The sequence below is a fragment of the Nelumbo lutea genome, chromosome 4, assembly GCF_056320005.1.
Source record: "Nelumbo lutea isolate HS-2025 chromosome 4, American lotus-T2T, whole genome shotgun sequence".
NCBI classification, from domain to species: Eukaryota; Viridiplantae; Streptophyta; class Magnoliopsida; order Proteales; family Nelumbonaceae; genus Nelumbo; species Nelumbo lutea.
In genome coordinates, this window is record NC_142687.1 from 36,782,525 (window position 1) to 36,792,144 (window position 9,620).

At 35.5% G+C, this 9,620-nt stretch overlaps 1 pseudogene across 5 annotated transcripts; it reads right to left on the reverse strand.

Annotated features, from left to right (window-relative positions):
• Positions 1 to 461: 461 nt before the first annotated feature.
• Positions 462 to 6,672, reverse strand: LOC148855225 (pentatricopeptide repeat-containing protein At5g19020, mitochondrial pseudogene; annotated as a pseudogene). Of its 5 annotated transcripts, XR_016112384.1 has the most exons (4): positions 4,296 to 6,517; positions 3,375 to 3,427; positions 2,615 to 2,968; positions 462 to 820 (listed from the first exon to the last, which is right to left on the reverse strand). The product of XR_016112384.1 is annotated as a pentatricopeptide repeat-containing protein At5g19020, mitochondrial pseudogene, transcript variant X2 (transcript). The 5 variants fall into 5 exon arrangements; XR_016112386.1 differs by lacking the exon at positions 3,375 to 3,427 and having other exon boundaries at positions 2,615 to 2,920; positions 4,296 to 6,654; XR_016112385.1 differs by lacking the exon at positions 3,375 to 3,427 and having other exon boundaries at positions 4,296 to 6,654.
• Positions 6,673 to 9,620: the final 2,948 nt, after the last annotated feature.

Consider the following 9,620-nt stretch of genomic DNA (forward strand, 5'->3'; position numbering starts at 1 on the left):
CTTTGGTTCTTTTTCCTCCTAAAAAAGACCGGATGAGGATGCCTGGGTTTCAAAGTTTGTTAGGAACTGATCCAATTTTAGATTGGGCTCAGTCTATACCTCAGGGGAGGTCCTCAAACCTATTGCCTTTTTTGGTGTACAAGGTTTGGTGAACATGACCTATTACAAGTTTTACAGGCTGGTAATAGTCAGGTGGCTAATCAAACAAAGAAGCTGACAATCACAATATATGATATCTATTTGATGTAGGATGGGAAGGAGAAAGTGTGGATTCAATATATGAATTTGGATGTCTCTTACATACTCCAATTCAAACTAGGAAACCAACTTGAAACAACTTCTAATCGCTTTAGAGCAAGAGAAACACAGACACACTTAAATAAAGGTTCTAACTCCTAACAGAAGTCTGAATACCCATTAGTAATCCTACAAAAAATAACTTGCTATAAAGACACTAGAAATTACTGAATATTAAATCATGATTTTACTATAAATAGTAAATATGAGAATTACCATAAACAATGTCTAAAATGACTAGAAATAGCATTTTTGGTAAGTTTCTAAAAGACCTGAAACTCTTTTCTTAGGAAATTAACAAACTAGAAAATAAAATTGAAAATACTCAAAAAAATACTAAAACCATAACACCCAAAAATTAAGAAATTTCCATTGAGTAAAAACTGATTTCTTTCCCCATGGACTCTTTATTGCCTGTATCAGTCATTCAGTCTCCTCAAGAAGAATCACAAGACCACGACTACTTGCATGCAAATAACAGCTTGTGTAGGCCAATCCAGAGAAATCTGTTCACTTTCTTTGCCTGAAATTACAAATGGTGGGCATCAGCAAAATCTGAAACATATGACTCTGAATTAATCTGCATAAACTTAAAAACATGCCATCAGTAAGTCAATTAATGGGGCATGGACAGGTATTCAACTTTATAATGAGTGATTCAAGACAAGGCAATAGTAAATTTTATACACATATGTCTTCAAATGATGCAAACAATATAAAGATAGGGTGTTGCATCTCTAACTTGTACCAACCCAAGCCTGCCACTCCTTAGTTTCATGGAACTTGAATATAAGAAAGTGTATGTTCTTCTTTCTTTTTGAGAATGAAAATGGTTTCATCCATAATTTGGAGGGCAAGAGCTAAGGGCAATTCTAAAACCCTCTCCAAACCCATTGAGTCAATACCAACAGTTCTGGACCATCTCCTTGAAACATGGTTGTCAAAATATAACAATTTATGGAATCCCTTTTTAGGTAAAACACTATTTGTCATTCTTAAAAAATGACAATCATCCCTACTTGACATAGCCAACAATGGCCCATGGACTTTGTTGTTCAGTTTGGTATTTATTGTGCACTTGATTCATTTTTTATCACATAAATTATTGTGGGAGAGATTACAGTTACAGTGGGTCTTCACCAAGGTTCAACATTTAGTGATCATAGATGAATTGACCAAACATATTCAAGAGGAGGTCCTATGGTGCCTGAGGTTTGCTAATGACATGGTATTAATTGATGAAACTAGCAGAGAATTAAATGCAAAAATAGGTTTATGGACAACTGCAACAGAAACAAAAGGTTGACCTCTTCCATTACCTTGGTTCAATAATTCATAAGAAAGGAGAGATTGAGGATGTCACCCATAGAATTGGAGTGGGTTAGGCAAAATGGAGAGGTGCATCAAGAGTCCTACATGTAGGAAAATACCACTTCTAATGAAAGGAGGATTCTATAAAACAGTTGTAAGACCAGCCATGTTGTATGAAGCACAGTGTTGGATGGTTAAGCAACATGTCCAAAAAATGAGTAGCAGAAATACGAATTCTTAGATGGATGAGTGGTAAAACTAGAAAGGAGGACAGGGTTAAAAATGAAGTCATACCATGAAACCTAGGAGTAACTCCAACAGGTAATAAAATGAGAAAAGTAGACAGGCATGGTTTGGTAATGTGCATATAAGACCACCTACAGCATCTGTTAGAAAAAGTGATCTATTACAAGTTGAAGCAGCTAGAAGAGCTAGAGGCAGACTGAAAAGAACTCCAGTGCAAATAATAAGAAATGATTGAAGTATCCATAATTTAATAATGGATATGGCATTGAACAGAATAGAATGGCGAAACAGGATTCATGTAGCCCCCCATATAATTAGTTGGGACAAGGCTAAGATGATGGTGATGACAACAAGGTTCTTTCTTCTCACTATCAACATAAACGAATATGATTATTTTCAGAACAGAAATGGATCCGCTTTCTTATTCTTCAATCACAGAATCTAACATGAGAACTCCTTATATTGAGAAATTTGGAAACTCAAAGCATATTTTAGCCCAAAGAAAGACTTTCAACATTAAAAAAAAAAAAATCAAAAGAAATGGAGATACTTAAAAATATTAGCACTCTATTGATCTAAAAATATTGTTAAATATTCCTAGCTGAAATAGTGGATCCAAAGAAGAGAGCGAGCAGTGCAAATCCATCTTCTTGAAATAAACAGAACTATAAAACCAATCAAAATCCATCACTTACAATGGCATACCAATTCTTGTCAAATAATATGCACTTCCAATTTAGTGTATGGACTCAATGCTCACCACATTGTCAACAGCTTGTTCTCCACCAATGGGAGTAATAACTATTCAACAACCCCTGCTTTCTGGAGTAGATGCTTCCCTTCAACCACATAAAGAACCCCAATATATTGATGATAACAAATACCCAAGCTCTGATACACTTGAAAGGTGATGCTCACCTTCCACTGTTTGAAGTGGTTGGCTGGCTGGCCATGAAATCTTGGTCATTGGTGTATCGGTCTTAGCAATCTTGGAAGATATTTAAGACTTTCAGCAGAGCTAGTAGAAGGTTGCTTCAACTTCCAACAACTCTGAAGCTTAAGCTTTCTGCACCACATCTTTGCCAGTTTACCAGAACTATTTACGAGCCTAGTACTGCAATAAAGTTAAAGCAAAAGACCCTAATCCATCCTAGTGATCTTCCAACAAATTTATGAAAAATCAAAAAAGAATCAAATAGATTCCCACTCAAAACAACTGAAACTGCATCAAACATGCTGATAACGAGCATAAAATTCCTCAAATCCACTTAATATTGATAAGCAAACTACTTTTTTTCTCCAATTAAAGAGGTCCATAAGGATCTGCAAATTCTAAACTAGAATAAAAGCATATTATATCAACCTAACTTTTAAAGGCTAAAAAAAGGATCTGAAGCATCAAAACAATATGTGTGTGTGTGTGTGTGTGCATTAGATGTTGTATGAATTGTTGCTAATTTTGATGCCCTCTAGATCCGTTGAGCTTCAAGTATGAGAGCTACCATTATTACAGTTCTTACCTGGGCAGAAAGACCTGTGATTTTCATTCCTCCGGCAATGCATTAAAAAGAAACTGCAGAGGGGCAGAGAAATGCTCAGGTTCTAATGCACCTAAGATCTTTTTCTTGGAGGAAAAAGCACCATTGATGGATTTGAGAGTTTGGGTTGAAGATTCGGTTAGAACTTGCAACTCTTACCTGAAGAAAAGTTCAGGATACTGCATTTTCTGGGGTTTTTGAAACTTCACCAAAATCTTTTAAGGATGTCCTAAGGTTTCTGTTAAACCACATGTAGAGTCCAGATCTGCTACCCATAAGATACTCTACCCATGCAGCTTCCAATATCATCTATATCTGCACATCTCGAGTATTATCTCATCAATGACAACATGCAACTAAGAAACATGTTTGTCTTTGAGATGTGCAGCTGTAGATCATGTTGGAAGTTGTGGGACAGTGTCTTGTGGATAGCAGATCCAATCTCCCATATGCCCTTATTGGGCATATTGTATTGTATCGTGAGGTTTCCAATACACCTTTTTAAAGGTGTTTTCAGGAAAACCCTTTATTTTATTTATTAAATAATATAATAATATCTATAAAAATGAAAATTTGAACAAAAAACTAAAAATAATAAAATGTGCATAGTTTAGATTACTTATACACCCCTGCCGATACGCAAAGGTGTATCAATATTTTAAACCATGATTATAGGGATTTCCCCAGGTTTTTAGAAACATATAGTCTAGGATATCTACGGTAATCAAAATTCTTATCCAATGACAAATTGACACAATGGTTTGATAAGAATACATCGACCTAAGGATGCATCATCTAAGAATCATCTTTATAATTAACATAACTACCATTTTGTTATCAGAGACAACCTCTGTGTGTTGAGCACATGATTCAAGCTAACTAGTGTCTTATGTGCCATCATACCTTCAAAGAAATTAACTCTCATTAGACAACAGAACTGCACCCAGGCAATTTCTTCATTCTCTCACTTTGCACTGATCTCCTCACTAGGAATGCATCATCCCACCTCCCCACATCTGCATAAATGTTGGATAGCATGACTCTGCCAGCTCCATGATCCGGTTCTAGCTTAGCCAACATCTCTGCAGCCGTTTCTCCTATTTCAACATTTCCGTGGGTTCTGGCTGCTGCCAACAATGTACCCCATATAACAACATCTGCTTTCATGGGCATGCTTTCTACAAGCTGCTTGGCTTCCTCTAGACACCCGGCTCTTCCTAAGAGGTCAACCATACAGCCATAATGTTTGATGTCTGGATCTATGTCATAAACCTTCTTCATACACTCAAAACACCACTTTCCTGCATCCACCAGCCCTGCATGACAACAAGCACTCAAGACTCCAATAAATGTGATGGAATTTGGCTTTATTCCAGTCCTTAGCAAATCTGAAAATAATTTAAGGGACATTTCACCATGTCCATGCATGGCTGTCCCACATATAATAGCATTCCATGGTGAGATTGTAGAAACTTTATGTTGGATTTGACTGAAGATTTCTAAGGCTCTCTCATTGCTCCCACACTTTGCATACATATCAATTAGTGCTGCAATTAAGTTGTCGTTTAGAGGGATAAAACTATTATTTATATAATCATCGGCCCACCCTGCTTGCTCCAATGTTCCTGAAGTGGCAATGGCAGAGAGGACGCTCACCATTGTGATTTCATTTGGCTGGACGCCACTGATTAGCATCTCATGGAGGAGTTCTAGTGCCATATCAGACTGTTTGTTTTGTGCATAACCTGCAATCATGGAGCTCCATGAAAAAACATCTCTTTCAGGCATCTCATTAAATAATTTCCTTGCTGAATCCACCATGTTATTTCTAACAAACCCTGCAATAAGAGCGTTCCAAGATGAGACATTGTCCTCGCTTCCCAATTTGAATTGCAAACAAGCAAGCTCAATCATGTGACAAGCTGCATAAAAATGGATGATTGTTGCCTGCATGAACACATAAGAGTCCAAGCCAGTCTTTATTATTGCACTATGGAACTGCCCGCCCCCATTAATAGCTGCTGCTCGCCCACACGCTGAGAGCATATTTACGATCATAACTTCGTTGGGGCCAAACCCAGCATGTAGCATTTCAATATATGCCACCAAAGCTTCATTTAACCAGTCTACCTTTAAGTATCCATTTACCATTGCATCCCAAGAAAACTGATCTCTTACGGGCATATTCTCAAACAAATTCCTCGCTAGATGAACAAGGCCAGCTTTTGAGTATCCATTTAACATTACATTCCATGAAACTATGTTTCTTTCAGGCATATCGACAAAGACAAGTTCCGCATCAGCAATGTTTGAACACATAGAATACATGTGAACCAAATTGGTTGAAACTAGGACATGCGCTTCAAGCCCCAGTTTGATTGCCATCGCATGAAGTGTATATCCATCACGAAGCCCAACCAAATGCGAGTAGGCCGAGATTACGCTCGCCAGCGTTTTTTCATTCGGGGTCACACCTTCGGTCCGCATTTGACTAAAAGCCATCAAAGCTTCAAGGAAGTGGTCATTCTGAGCAAAACCCATGATCATCGTTGTGAAAGAGACACAATCTCTACCGGGCATTGCCTCAAAAAGTCGATGCGCATCTTCGACGCGGCCAAGTTTGACATACCCGGCGATCATTATGTTCCAAGACGCAGTACTCAAGAGAGAACAATGATTAAACATCGATCGAGCACTCTCAACGCGCCCACATTTCGCATACACATTAATTAAACTGTTTTGGATAAATATGTTTGAGTCGAAACCGGATTTCAAAACAAAGGAATGGATTTGTTCACCTTGCGAGATGGCCAATAGGGATGAACAGGATTTTAGTGCCCACACCAATGCAAATCCGCAGGTTGTTCGATCGCTAGCCGTCCAGGCGTCAACGAACAAGCGAAGATGATCTTTGATGGATTCTGAAGATCGATGTTGTTTTTGTCTTAAGTTTGTAGAAACCAATTTTGGACTCAAATGTCGAAGAACTACATTATGGATTTGTTTCATATTTCTTTGTCAATCAACCTGCAGATGTTTGTAACTCTTCGTAAAAACCAATCTACAGATTCAGGTTGTTTTTGTCTTAAATTTGAGGCAAAAAAAACAAAAGGGTTTGGACTCAAATGTCGAAGAACTACATTGTTTGTTTCATATATCTTTGTCTACCAGGCTGCCGATGGTTGTTAACTCTTTGTAAAAACCAACCTGTAGTAACCAAGTCTGCAACAACTCCTTGCATGAAGGAAAGGACGAAATAGTTGCAATCGCAAAGATTTGCGACCTTTTTATTGTGAGCAAAGCTGGACTCTTGTACGCAGGAACTCGCATCATGTGGGCCCAATGTAAAAACCTCTCCTGGATTTTCCGACAATCATATAAACCTCCCCTGGGTTTTGATATTAATGTAAACCTCTACTGTAGTTTTGAGAAAATATACAAATTCCTCCCTTTTCTAAATTGGAAAGGGTGACGTAATATATATTTATTCTTTTCAGAATGCCAGTTTTATCTATGAAACCATCTTTCATATGTATATAGATTTGTTAATAATATTTATTTCAATTCCTCAAATAAAAAACTTATGGATGCGTTAATGAGATTTATTTGATGAGCCACGTGGCTACACAACCAAATTAAGTCCGAAGTTCTTTGCATTCAATTTCAACATCGTTTAGCACTTAACAAGATCTCACATGCTTCTTTCCTGCCAAAAATCAAAACCTTTTGTTTAGTGATAATTTGATTCACGAATAAATTTTTAGTGCATTTCTAGAACATCATCTGAAAAATGGTTGAATTGCATCTTGCAGTGAAGAGTTTTCATTGCTGCTTTTGAAAATTCAATGTCAGTATTGGTTGGATAAGCTAACAAGAACATTAAAGTTTTTTAGAGCTCCTTTCTTTGGCCTCTTACTATCAATTTAGATTTTGTCTTTTTGAGGATTTTGATTATAGTGCATTCCTAGTATTTATTAAATTAAATTAGTTGTTATCTATGAATTCTTATTTATTTATTTAGAAATAATTTACTAACAAAAAATAAACCTTGAACTGTCCTAGTTAATACTCATTCTCTCTCAATACCTTTCTCTCCTTGAGCCTAATATTTAGGACTATCAATGATTCGACAAATTATTATTTTATCAATACCCTTTGTGATGTGTCATTTATTGATTATTTTAGAATCTTCTCAAAAAAAAAAAATTATTATCTCTCATTGCGAATATTGTTATTCTTTTTTAATGTCAAGTGACACCATTTCTGTCTTTTTAGTTGCCAAGAGAAAATTCTACGGAAAGTAAAAAGTAAAAAACAAATAATTGTTTCCCAACTCATTATTACATTTTACTTTTACTTTATTATTACATTTTTTAATGTAACAAAATTGATTATCCACTCTCTCTCTCTCTATATATATTTTTTAATTTGTGTTGTATATTATTGATATTTATTGATTAGAACAATTACCATGTAATCAATTATTCTTTGAAGTTGTAACAAATTATCTTTCATATTAATAATTTTTACTATCCCCCCTTCTCTCTTTCTACCTACCTATATTCTATCTATCTATCTATCTATTATATATAGATATATAATGGTAATTGCATATGTGGGAATTTTAGATGATGATAATTATAATAACAAAATTTTCTATAAACTTTATGTACTTTTTTGTTTTTTGTTTTATATTTTTATTATTAAGTAGATGCAGATTGTAGAATATAATTTTGATTACATAAGCACCTCATCCAAATACATGATTCATATCAAATTGTGAAATTTCAAGTATCATTGATAAGCCTACCTACTTAGCTAAACTCTTATTTTGAAGTGTTTTTATCTTTTTGGTGTATTTATTTTATTTTCTTCATCTATAAAAAAAAACGTAAGATTAAAATAAAAGAAATTAAATGAGGTGAAAAATAGTAGCTTAATTTATAATTAAATAGGGACTAAATTCAAAAATGAATATTTTAGTTATTGTTTTAAAAATCAGATCAGACTGAACAGTCAAACCATTTGGCACAGGTATTATTTAGGTCACCAGTTCCGTTTTGGCCTTGAACTGCTATTTTACAAAAAAAACAAAAAAACGTTGAAATGGTCAAAGAATCACTAACTCTGACGGTTTAACCATTAAAATGTTTGACACTATAAATGGCTATTGGGTTGCTTTCAAACTAATTCCAATTATTTATTTATTTTAAAATAGAAATTCAAAAATAAAAATTGAAAAAAGAAACTTTCATATCTCATAATCTTGTTCAATTATTCTCAATGACCAAAATTAGTGAGGTTTTTTATTTTTTCCATTTTGATTTTGAGTTTTCTCATTTATGTGATTCTTTTTAAGTTGTAACAGAAAAAAAAAATGTAACTCCAATAAAGAAATTGAAAAATCGATGCAAGGGATGAGAGATTAAACATCGATCTTATATTAGAAATCTGAGATACACCAATGAAACAAACAATATAGGATCCGATAAAGGTTTAGAGAGGTGATAGAAATGAAAGAAGAGGGCAAACAATGTTTTTAGCAGCGGTGATGATGAACATGGAGATAGCCGGTAGCATGATCTCTCCGCCAACACAACATCGGCGGCCAGTTTACCAACCGACAATAGATGTACCAACGACGTTGGCGGCCGGTGTACCAGTTGACGACCAGTGTACCAGTCGGTGTACCAACGACGTCAGCGGCCGGTGTGCCAACCGACAACTGGTGTACCGGCGACGTCAACGGTCGATGTACCAAGCTTGATATAGGGCCATTGACGGCAGAAATAGTGTTGACCATGAAGTGGGGTCCATGTGGACTCTCACTTGTGGACGTGTGAGTCCACGTGGGCTCTCAGTTGTCATGAAGTGGGGTCCACGTGGACTCTCAATTAAAATGTATAACATAACATATATATATATATATATATATATATATGAGTGAATTGAGGGCTAAAATTGTCATTTGTTTCAATATAAGCACTTATGGGGAAAGTAGCTTACCAAACATCCCCACCCCAATAAGTACTAAAAACATAATAAGTGATTTGAAAAAGTGGGTTATCAAACAACCTAAAGGGTTGTTAAAATAAGTACTTCTTTTAACAAGTACTTAATCATCAAACCAAGCCTTACACCTCTTATGTTTTGAACTACTCTTTACACCTCTAGTGCTATGCATCTTCATTCTTCATAATATAAAAGCTTTTTTTTTTATTAAAAATA